The sequence below is a fragment of the Aquarana catesbeiana genome, linkage group LG05 (assembly GCF_042186555.1).
Source record: "Aquarana catesbeiana isolate 2022-GZ linkage group LG05, ASM4218655v1, whole genome shotgun sequence".
NCBI lineage: Eukaryota > Metazoa > Chordata > Amphibia > Anura > Ranidae > Aquarana > Aquarana catesbeiana.
In genome coordinates, this window is record NC_133328.1 from 37,786,169 (window position 1) to 37,798,370 (window position 12,202).

The following is a 12,202-nucleotide window of genomic DNA, read 5'->3' on the forward strand; positions in this document are numbered from 1 at the left end:
GTATGTGTGGAGAAAAACAGGCACTGCTCATCACCTGCCCAATACAGTCCCAACAGTGAAGCATGGTGGTGGCAGCATCATGCTGTGGGGGTGTTTATCGGCTGCAGGGACAGGACGACTGGTTGCAATCGAGGGAAAGATGAATGCGGCCAAGTACAGGGATATCCTGGACGAAAACCTTTTCCAGAGTGCTCAGGACCTCAGACTGGGCCGAAGGTTTACCTTCCAACAAGACAATGACCCTAAGCACACAGCTAAAATAACAAAGGAGTGGCTTCACAACAACTCCGTGACTGTTCTTGAATGGCCCAGCCAGAGCCCTGACTTAAACCCAATTGAGCATCTCTGGAGAGACCTAAAAATGGCTGTCCACCAACGTTTACCATCCAACCTGACAGAACTGGAGAGGATCTGCAAGGAGGAATGCCAGAGGATCCCCAAATCCAGGTGTGAAAAACTTGTTGCATCTTTCCCAAAAAGACTCATGGCTGTATTAGATCAAAAGGAGCTTCTACTAAATACTGAGCAAAGGGTCTGAATACTTAGGACCATGTGATATTTCAGTTTTTCTTTTTTAATAAATCTGCAAAAATGTCAACAATTCTGTGTTTTTCTATCAATATGGGGTGCTGTGTGTACATTAATGAGGAAAAAAATGAACTTAAATGATTTTAGCAAATGGCTGCAATATAACAAAGAGTGAAAAATGTAAGGGGGTCTGAATACTTTCTGTCCCCACTGTGTATATATATATATATATATATATATATATATATATATATATATATATATATACACACACACACACACACACTCACTGTAAGTATACTGACCTAGGTGGATGCAGCATTTGTCCCACGGCTGCTCTAAGACCGAGAACTAAGCGATCAAACACTGCCGATCGCTAAGCTCTCAGTCTTTAGGCTGCAGAAAGCTGGTGACTGTGAGTCACAGGAGCTCTGCTATGCCCCTGTAGCGTTCACTGGAGTGCCGGGCTGTGAAGGGGGTGGGAGCAGCTGGCTCAGGCTCTCAGCGGCCCTCTGAGAGGCTGAGACAGCTGCCGGTACAGGCATCTGGGTGAACCCCGACTATATGGTGGTCAAGATCTTTTCAGAGCCTGGCCCGGCTCTGTGACATCAGCTGACAGTGGACTTTAGCACGCTGTCAGCTAAAAAAAAAGGGTCACAAGAGTATAGAACGAACTGTGATCCATAGGAGAGAAATAAAAAGCTTTGGCTATACTTCTCCTTTAATTTAGTTGTTAATTCATACTTTCTCATCTTAAAGTGGAAGTGTAACCTGGAAAAAAAAAGTATTGGCAAGGATTTTGAATGTCAGCTTTGTCTCATCTGACCACCTTAAAACGCACCTTGAAGATTCTGAGGCACCAAATGATAGGTCTAGCGGAAATCAAATACAGCTCGCCATGCAAATAACACTATTCCTACAGTAAAGTATGGAAGGGGTAATATCCTGTTATGGAGGTGTTTCTCTGCAGCAGGGACTGGCGCACTTGTCAGGATAGGAGGAACAATGGATGAGGCAATTTTCTTGAGGAAAATCTGCTGCCCTCTGCTAGTCAATGGGAAGAAGGTTTACCTTCCAACATGACAATGACCCAAAGTACACAGCGGTTGAAGGAGAAAAAGGTGAATGGCCTAGTCAGAGCCAAGACTTAAATCTTATTGAAAATCTGTGGAGTGACTTGAAGACTCTAGTCCATAAACGGTCACCATCAAATTTAACTGAACTTGAGCAGTTCTGCAAGGGAAGGCAAATATTGCAAAGCCTAGAGTAGAGTAGAGTTAGTAGAGACATATCCCAACAGAGTAAAGGCTGTAATTAAAGCAAAATGCGGTCCAACAAAATACTGACACAAGGGGGTGATCCTTTTTCCAACTCAGAGATTCTGTATTTGATTTTTTTTTTTTTTGACATGTTGGTGTTATATTTTTCACTTGGATGTCATAAGTTGCACTAGTAAATACAGCTGGATAAAACAAAAACTGTCTGTCATTTCAGGCTGCAAAGCAACAAAATGTGATTTTAAAGGGGGTGATCTTTTTCTATACCCACTGTATTTTGGCAGATGCAGTTTACTTTCTCCACTGCAGGTGGCGCTCATTCACAGTGGCATTGTAGTTGGAAAGGAAGCCAAGAGGAACATGGTTCCTCTATGGTTTTCTGAGTCATTGGGGAAGCTATCCAATTGGAAGCTGCCACACCATGTGACTAACAGCCATCTTGGGCCAGGCAGAGCCTATTTAAGGCCCTGGCTCCTAGGCTTGGTGTGCATTTTGTTAAGAAGTAGAATAGGGGACAGGTACCCCCTCTGGCTTGGGCACGAGATTGCCAGGTCGTATTCTGCACCTCCTATCAGGCGCTGTCGTTCGGCTGAAAGCTGCTATGTTAACGTTGTTGAGCACGAGTTCCCCAGTTCGTCTGTCTTCCCACCAGGTTTATTGTGAACTGACTTTGCATAATTTCAGTACAAATTCTTTCATCGCACTTGAACTGTGTGTGTTTTTGCTGCAGCACCAGGCTGCACCCCACCTACATGTATTACCTACCAGTGAAAGGAGCCACTGCATCGATTGGTTTATGTGTTGCTCCAGTGATGACTTGCCCATAACTGACCTCAGAACTCACTGACACTACTTATGGTTTGTGTTTGTTCTGAACCCAGATGTCAGCTGTTATTCCATGGCCATATTAGGTCAATGAGGTCACAAGCATTCCTGTCTCTTTGTGAATGTCAGCTTCGAGGGGGGGAATCCCCTGTCTACAGCTCATTGGCCCAAGAATTACTGCTGACTTCTGGGTTCAGAACAACCTGCTTGCAACAAACACAAGCTCATCCCTCTATGTGACTTACAAAAGGGCTTTATGAAAGGATGCAAAAGCCCTTGAGAGAAAAATTGGTTAACACAACATCAGCAGTATAATACAAAGCAGTAATATTGCAGTGAAACCGTATAGTGCAATGGTACTGGAAATGTAAGCAACTATTATGTAAAAGGTCAGTTGTATCAAAAAGACCTAAAAGAATGATACCAAGTCCTTTACAGCCCTACTGGCCAGTAGTACTAAACCCGGTCCTGTCGGCATTGGGGCCCGGAGTCTTAGAGTAGATGCTCCAAAACAGGGAAAGGATGTTCTTAAACGAAAGGGTCCAAGTTAATCCCACAGAATGGACCACTGTGGTTGGTCTATGGGTCTCCAGGACTTTTCCTGAAGGCCAGCGAAAGTTCCCCCCTCTTAAGCCAGCATCCTGCAGAAATTCCAGGTGGTCTCTCCTCAAGGATCAGATACAGCTGCTGACTCTCACTAGATCCAACGTATGGCGCTCTGGCTTTGAGTACGGGCTCTACTTCTGGATAGCAGTTTCAGTGTGTCTCTCTATCTGAACAGCGACTCTCCCAGAAGCAAAGTCTCCACTTGGGTAGTCCAGCACAAGTCACAGTAGCAGTCTCTGAGCAGCCCTACACAGGAGCTTGCCGGCTCACCGTAGCACAGTCCAGTTTCGCAATGACAGCGGCAGTCTACGGTGGAATACCCCTTTGGCATAGAATATTTGCACTATAATATTTATGCAGAACTGACTTACTTAGATGGCAGAACACGTTTTGCCATTTCCCCAAAAGTCCATTACATTTCTCTGTTACATTAATCAGCCGAGAGTTTGTTAGGGCAAAAATGAATGTGTTAATTAATCAAGCTGCGGCAGGCTGTCCATTCGCCTAAATTTCCCCTCATAAATATTAAGGACGACATAACTCAACAATTAAACATCGCTGCAGTTCTTTTCTCAACCTTGGCACACGTGGCAATTGCTGGACCGTAGATTGTTTTGGCTTTTGATAAGAGATCAGAGTTAAAGTGGAACTTCACCCAAAAGGATAAGTTCCGCTTTATGTCTTCCTCTATCACATTTGGAATATTATTTTTTTGTTAGGGGGATGGGGGTTAGCTTTTTTAGGTATCCGTTCCCACTTGTGCTTGGATTGCCTAGGCGATCCCAGAGGAAGTTCGGCCCCCTTCTCTTTCGCTGCAGTCTTCTGGGGCACATCACCAGTCCCAGATAGCTGCAGGACCATTCACAGAGTGCAAGGGCAGTTAACATGCTGGTACCGTGGACCTGAAGAGCAGCAAAGAACCAGCCTGAGTGAGGATGGCGCTGGATCATAGGACAGGTAGGTGTCCTTTTATTAATACAGGATTTGTAGCTGCTGACTTTTCTTTTTTTTTTTTTTCCTTTCAACGTTGAATATCCTCTTTAAGTTTCCATCATCTAGAAGTATAAAAATTGCCAGAACTGGCTACCACGCATAAAAAGGACCTGTCATCAGATATTTCTTCATGGTAAATATAGGTGTAAGCGTAACATTTCCAGGTATTTATTACCTGTCCCAGAGATCACAGGACTACCCCAGACAATGTCTTCATCTCCTTTTCTCTCTAGGAGAATGGAGCCTTCCTTCTTCATACATCATCCAGAGTCAACATCTACTTCCTTGACTGAGATGCCGGGTCAGAAATGGCACAATCATGTCTATCTTGGCGCTTTTAATGTTCACAGCTGTGTTCACAAATGTCTGATACAAACCAGCCCTACTGCAACCTCTCCCCCTATGTCTTGCTGCAAGGTTACAATGTACCATCTGATCACTGAAGAAGAGGAGACTGGGGAAATGCTCCTGCCTGCAGCCAAGTGACGGTTTCATCTTATCCTAAGCAACGTCAGTGGTCTGGAGCTTAAAGACCTCTTAATAATAAAAGCAGAGCTTGTTTACACTTGCGTTGTATGTGAACAGCGATCCATGGTAATTATATTTTACAGAGCAGCAAGAGGCATTCAGGAGCCAATACTACCACCTCTTGAATGCCTCTTTTTTGACAGTCGAATAGGTTTTTCCATTGGGAGAACTGTGATGCAAATGCAAGCCTTTGCATTTGGCTCTTGGTTTGTGTCATGGCCCCATTGACCTGATTAGATTTCATAGTGTCTTGGGCTGGATGGAATGTCCAATCCAGTGTCCAGCTTTTGTAGAGGACCAGCAGGGTGTGTGCCCCGGTGCACGCAACCTTATATAGGAGGTTTAGGAATACCTCAGGGCTTCCCACAAGAGAGACAGGAGGTCTCCAGGAGTCAGAGTGGCTGCATGTGCTGTATTTGTGTGAAGAAAATAATAAAAAATGTGTTTGGGTACAGTGTAGCACGACCGCGCAATTGTCATTCAAAGTGCGACAGCGCTGAAAAATGGCCTGGGCAGGAAGGGGGTGTAAGTGCCCGGTAGGCAAGTGGTTAAACATAGTTCCTGACTGACATAAATTTACTGGAAAACGGACGAGTTAATTATTGCCCATGTCACTTATATATCTATATATATATATATATATAAAAAGTATGTATTTATTTTTTAAATAAAATGATAAATACAAATGAATAAACATTATTGTATAAAAATATCACATTAAGCTCAGGTTTAAATGGAGATGTTCTTTTAAGCTAACACTGAGCCATTGTGAGTTTGATTACACACCCGTGACTCTTTCACAGATTGTCCAAATACATTTAAGACTTCAACAGAATAATAAAATTAAATGACTACTGCGAGCGCGATGCCATCTTGTAAAATAACTTAAAATTGCAGCCAGGGAAAAGCACCGTTTTGAAAATAAGCGCCGCAAGATAACTTAAATACATCTTTTCCAAGTCACACACCATTTACCAGATTTAAGTGTCTCTTGTCTCAGGATTTTGACGGCAGAGCGGAATTTCTTGACAGATCCTCAGAATTTCCTCCTATTTTAAGATTATTCCTACAGGACCTTGTTACACCCTTTCTAGGATTCTACACCAGCTGTTAGATCTTCTCAACATTCCTCTTGAAGACCCATCAAGGAACAGTATGAATGTAAAGATCTAATTGTCAAGTTTTATGACATCTCCGGGGGCTGGGAGTTCTGCAGAAATAGAAGGGAAAAATATATCATTTCACATAGCGAGAAACATTTACTATAAAAATGAACCATCCTTTTAAGTAGAACCTTCACTTACAGTCACTTGACATGATATAGAGATTACCTACCGACACTTGTCAAACAGGGGCCCAGAACTTCACAGTAAAAATTGGCACGTGGCTTCTGCTTCTCTGTTTCAGAACTTTGCATTAAAGGTAAGCTCCCATCGAAATCTTTGAATAGGTACAAGGAGCACATTCTATCAGCTTTGACCTTCGGCTTTTCATTCAGAAATTGTTCTAGTGCACCAGTCCTCCTTAGTCACTTACATGTAAGTAATCTGATGATCTGAGAATCCTGGCTTGTTATGGGATACAGGCAATGGTCGTCCTCAACGGTCCAAGGGGTCAGACAAAAAAAAGCAGATTGGAGACCTATAAAAAGGCCCGAGGTATCCACTGCAAAAAAAAAAAAAAAAAAGGGGGGGGGGGGAGGGGCAGGAGAGCCATTATAGTATAGTAAGTATGGTATATAAATGTAGTTATTTCCTCAATGAAGAGAAATGAAAAAAAAAATTACTTACATTTTACATAGGTGGGTAGAACCACCAAACCTTCTATGAACGGGGTGAAATTGGTCACTCTCAATGCTGTGTGGGTCCTAATCCTGGATGTTCTATGGGTTCTCAGGTGTGTATTGCAATGGTAGGATGAGAGGAGAAAGCCTGTAGGTGAAACAAATGGCAGAGGCACCCAGTGTGATGTCTCTAAGCATGGGCTGGAGTCATAAAGTTAGAGCTCACATGGACACACTCAGGTGGAAGCGCAAACTGGGAAATGTAAAACATGGGTGCATTTACTGTAAACTGATGAAGTGGCACGTTATAGCCACTGGGTGCCTCTGCCATTCATTTTCCCAACTGGCTTTTTACCTCCTTTCATCCTACCTGCCTTGTGATGCAGGTGAGAAATTGCAAAACAGTTGTTGCAATTGCATACGGACCACAGGGCATTTTACATCCCCGCTATGAGTCCACTCATTAACAATAACCTTGTCATCTCTTAAAGTTTATTATTGAGATTTTTAAGGTGCTAACCAACAATACATACGTTTAAAACATTTTTACAAAAAGAATTGAACAACATATCCCATCATCTCTATGATGTATATGATAGTTTTGATAGGTGCCACAAATATGTTGCTAGAAGTAATTTTCTTGACATGTTTCGCCTTATATACGACTTCCTCAGGGGAATATACTACAACATGCAGGCTGCATCAACAATAAAAATGGGAGAACAAAGAGAAAAATAGTTTGTCTACACAATTTTCTTCAAAATTAATATAAATTATGCAGCAACTTTTTAAGACCAATAATACACAAAAAGCAATCAATAGTCACTGGAGTTTAATGAAAGGCATCTCACCATTTTGATTACATGTAATAGTACAAAAAGGCAGATGGAGAAAGCCATGGTCTATACAGCTACCCCAGCACCAGATGGCTTTTTAGGTGGTATATGCAAGCCACAGGAAGAGCACACAAGATGCAGAACCCAGAAGAATCTTGGGTGAAGATGGGAGTGACAGCAAATGTAGGACAGGTAGGTACTATAGAGCACAGTTCACCTTTATAGCAACCCTGTCTCTAAAAATTAAATCTTCAAGCTAAATTTCCCTGAAAAGATCACATTGAATACTCACCCCTCCTACTGATTGCAGTGCTGATAGTAGTAGTGATGAGAAACAGATGCCTGAATATCCTACAGAAAAAAAAGGATGCACTTAGGTGGCACTCCCCTCCCCCTTTCTTTCTTTGCCTAAATATCCTCAGTAGAGATGTACAAATTCCCGGAATTTTAAAGCAATGCGAAAAATTGAAAAAAATACATTTTGGAGTAGTTTTACAAATAGTAAGTAATTTTGATATACTGGTAACATGAAAAGCAGTGTATATAAAAGTATTATGCATGAAATAAAAGTAGAGCTTATTCAGTAAATAAACAAAACTTGGCTTTTAAAACGTTATTTTATTTATTACAAATGGAAAAACAAGGACTGTATGTTTAGAACATTTCAGCTATACACGAGAACAGGTTACACTCCTATTTCTCTCATAATAATCTAAAAGCTTCCTGCCAATATGCATATTCAGTTATTGACAATGCTGATCCAGAAGCATATATTGCTCTATAAATAGCTTGATGAATGTTCTCCTGATTATCAGGTGTCATTTTATCTATAAATGAAGGGGTTGTGTATTTTTGGGAGCCGTGGTTTGCAACATTTCCTTACTTGAAGATGCTGCTGGTGAAGAAACACGTTGTGATGATCCAGAAGAAGCAGAAAGTGTTTCTGGAATAAAAAATCTGGACGGAAAAGCTACTTTCGCACTTTCATTCTGGTTCTCATCATTTCATTCCATAAAGTATTTTGTAATGTCTTTAGGGCACCTCTGGCATGCCGGGATGTGTTTTGTCATCCTTGTAGCATTTAGAAAAGAATATTTCTTCTCACAATTGCAAATTGCAGCTTTGCTCTCAGCAGAAATTGCACTGTGGAAATGTTTCCAAACTCTAGATGTTGGTCTCACCGTTTTACTGAGAGCAAGAAAAGAAAAAACAATTTACTGACCAGACTATAGGTAAACATTATGCTGTGGTGGTGGAAAGCATGAATATGAATCATTTAAAGGTTATAAAGGTAAATTGAGTTGTCAGACAAATATACCCTCTTATTTGTCAATTAAAGGCCTGAGAGGACAGAAACTATCATCTACTGTATCCCAACAATCACCCAACTGTAGGAGGTACAAGACGGAGCCCACAAGCAAACTAAACTAACATTTCCCCTGCAGTGCCCCCAGTGGAAGAAATGCATATTTCTCTTGTTTGAGAACTGCATTGAGAAGTACAGTGTTACTTGTATTCCAGGATTTGCTTGTCTTCAGCTGAGAGAACTTGCAATCATTTAGGAGTTGACAAAGTCTCAGAAAGCTTTAATTAAGGTCTCCATGTTACATACGGTAGTTTAAATACTATTTAGATATATTAATCAATGGGAAAGAACATATCCCACACTTTATTTTTTTCTATTTTTTTCAGAAAAAAAACAAAAAATGTCACGAAAAAAACAGTTCTTTCCCAGTTTTTCAGTTTTCTTTATTTCTAGGCCTTTTCATCTCTAAACCTGAGGAATCCAACACTTCTGGGAGTGTCGATTTCTTGGTTCGCTGCCTTGAGTTTTGGTTCATCCCACCGACTTGTGATTCCCTTTAATGGCTGGAGAAATATACGACAAGGTACAGGCCTAGGAATCCGAAACTACTAGTATAAGGGCAGGGGGAAATGGGTGTGTTCTATGCAGGGAACAGTTTATTTTGAGGATTTTTTTTTTCTAGCACAGAGTTCCTTTAATGCACTGCAACCAGACCACATGGTCTATTTGTACCAAGTGATCCGGGGTGGGCAAACACATTGCCTTTGCGACCTGTGTTTAGAGGGGGGGGTTAACTTTGCACGGACACCCACTACAGATTGAAAGGGCAGTGAGATTTGAATGCGGTGTCTGAAACTGGCACAAAACACAGTTTTCTCACATGGCATTTTAGTGTGAATGGGCCCTAAAAGCCTTTACACATTACCAGTTTAGAGTCAAACAGGAGGTATGGTGCTAGAATTATGGCTCTCACTCTGATGTTCACAGCAATACCTCACGTGTGGTGCGATCACCGTTTACAAATGCGTACAGGGCTTACATTGCATTCGCATTTGCGTGTAAGCATGAGGGGACGAGGTCCTGGGGTATAATTTGGCTTAATCAGTGTTGGTGGAGGAGAAGAGACAAGCAGACTGAGGGAACATGTCTGCACAGGACTGGAGCAGACCCAGTGAAGCCTATTGACTAGCCAGGGAGGCTTAAAACTTTCTGCTGAACTTTTGTTTTGGGACTGTGTTTTCTTATCCCCATGCAGGAATCCTTTTGTTTTGTTGCACACGATGACCTATAAACACGGGCAGGAAGCATTTTAACCCAACATACGGCTTGGGTTTTCCACTTGAAGCTGAACCCCACAGTGGATACAATTATGACCGATATTCTATCTACATATCAACTGATAAGTATATATTGCATACAATTTATTTATTGCATCAAGTCCCATTTTCCACTGTTAAATAGGCTTTATACAATCAGATCTGGATTTAAAGCATATTACCTTACCTGGTTGTGCTGGGGTATATGCAATCCATTTATATGATTGATTACGCACTATACACATATGCAGAAAGGAGAAGAGGAGCTAAACTCTGGAAGATTAGTCTGCTGCGTTCGGGAAGTATTCTTGTGTCCAAGGAGGCTTTCTAGTAACACAGATAACGAAAGACGGCTCAAATCAGTTAAGACACATTTCTCAGGAGCAAGTAATTTAAAATCTGCTTTTGGTGCTGCTCTTCTGAAAATGCAGTAATTGGCTGACGAAATCAGACAGGTGAATTGCAGGATTTAATTACGTCCAATGAGTATGTTCAAGCAGCAGAGACCAAAGGATGCAGAATGGTAATGGAGAGGCAATTTAAAGACAGATAGTGTTGAAAAATGGTAATTTTTGCTCACTGTAACACATAGAAATCAACTTGGATTACTCTGGATTGTGATTCTCAGAAAGCGAAACAAACCTTACAGGTGAACTAGAGGAAATCTAAAAATGTTCTACCTAGACAGCTCATTTCTGTCTAGGGAATTTGGAAAAGCAGATTTACCTTTACCCAATTCTTGGCTCCTGCAAGCTCTCCTGCACTGCTCGACCAGTCCCCCTGTAGCCTTGTCTTTCCCATGCTTTGGCAGTCTAAGGTCCTCTGATGTCATCAAGACCAATGTAGGTCAATACCAATGAGGATACTGAGGAACAATTGACCACTGGAATGTGGGGGAGTGGAAGATTAGGTATGTAAAAATGCTTTTGCTGTTAACGTAGACTAAACGAGCAGTCAACCCTTGCAATGCGGAGGAAGCCCCACCACAAGGGAGAATTTTATAGCTCCTTAGAGCTGGGCTTTAAAGACAACCTACATGTGAAACTGTGCACAAAAATGGCACTAGTTACTAGGATTGTCTGTGGTCCCCTTGCAGCTATTTTCTTATTACCGACAAACCATGCCTTGTTCTATGTCATGTCCCTATGTGGAGGTGAGCATCTTGGTAGAGGCAGAACATTGCTTTCTCATGTCAGAGCTGCCCTCTTGATGAATTATAATCTGATGACTTGTGTGGTAAAAATCTGGAGGCTGCAGAAGAGATTAAGGAAGCACAGAACCAATGAAGAATCACCAGAGAGATCCTAGCAGGTGCGCAGGTACAACTTCCTCTCCAGTAAGGATAAAAATGAGCAGTGCGGTAGTTACATTACCAAATACCGTTCCAAATCTGGTGAAATTAGCAGTCAGAGGCAGCAATGTCTTGGATGACCTCACAGTGCACATATACAGCTATGCGACTGTAAGCACAGGCACCCTCACATACCAGGAAGTGCACTGCTAGTCAAGAAGGGCTTCACAGAACTCAGAGAGCAGTTTGCAGCACCCTATGCATGAAACGGACAAAGGGGGTCTGAACATCCAAATGGTAAAGCAAACGTGAGAACAGATCAGGTGATAGCCTTGCAAATCTGAGAAACATGCCTGAAGCTGAAAAACCAACAGATCTGATAGAACAGGGAGGAACCCTATACTTTCAAACCATAGGCTCAAATGATGACTTGTCTAACCCACCTGGCAACTGAGGGGTAAGAAGCAGGAATCTCCCTACAGGAAGTTGGTAAGCACAAAGAGGCAATGTGGCCGTCTAAAAGAGGCTGTAGCCGAGAGGTAGACTCAAAGTGCATACCACGCCAAGACAGTGGAGATAAACTTCCTTTGGGAGGTTTTTTTTAGCAGGAAATAAGGAGGGAATGTCCTGGTTGAGGTGGGAAGAGGAAACCACCGTGGGGAGAAAATAGGCTTTAAGCCTCATGGCATCCATATCCTTGTGTTAATACTAGGAAAGGCCCTTTACAGGATAGCGCCACTAACTCAGAGACCCTGTGCACAGAAGTGATAGTTTTGTTCTGAGGGGCAGGAAGATCCTGGACAAAATCTGTGATTCTTTAGCAAAAGATTGTCCAGGTGACCCAAAATGTATATCCCTTGATAGCAGGGACCAGTGCAAGCACCTTAAAGACTTGGGGAGCCATAGACAGACC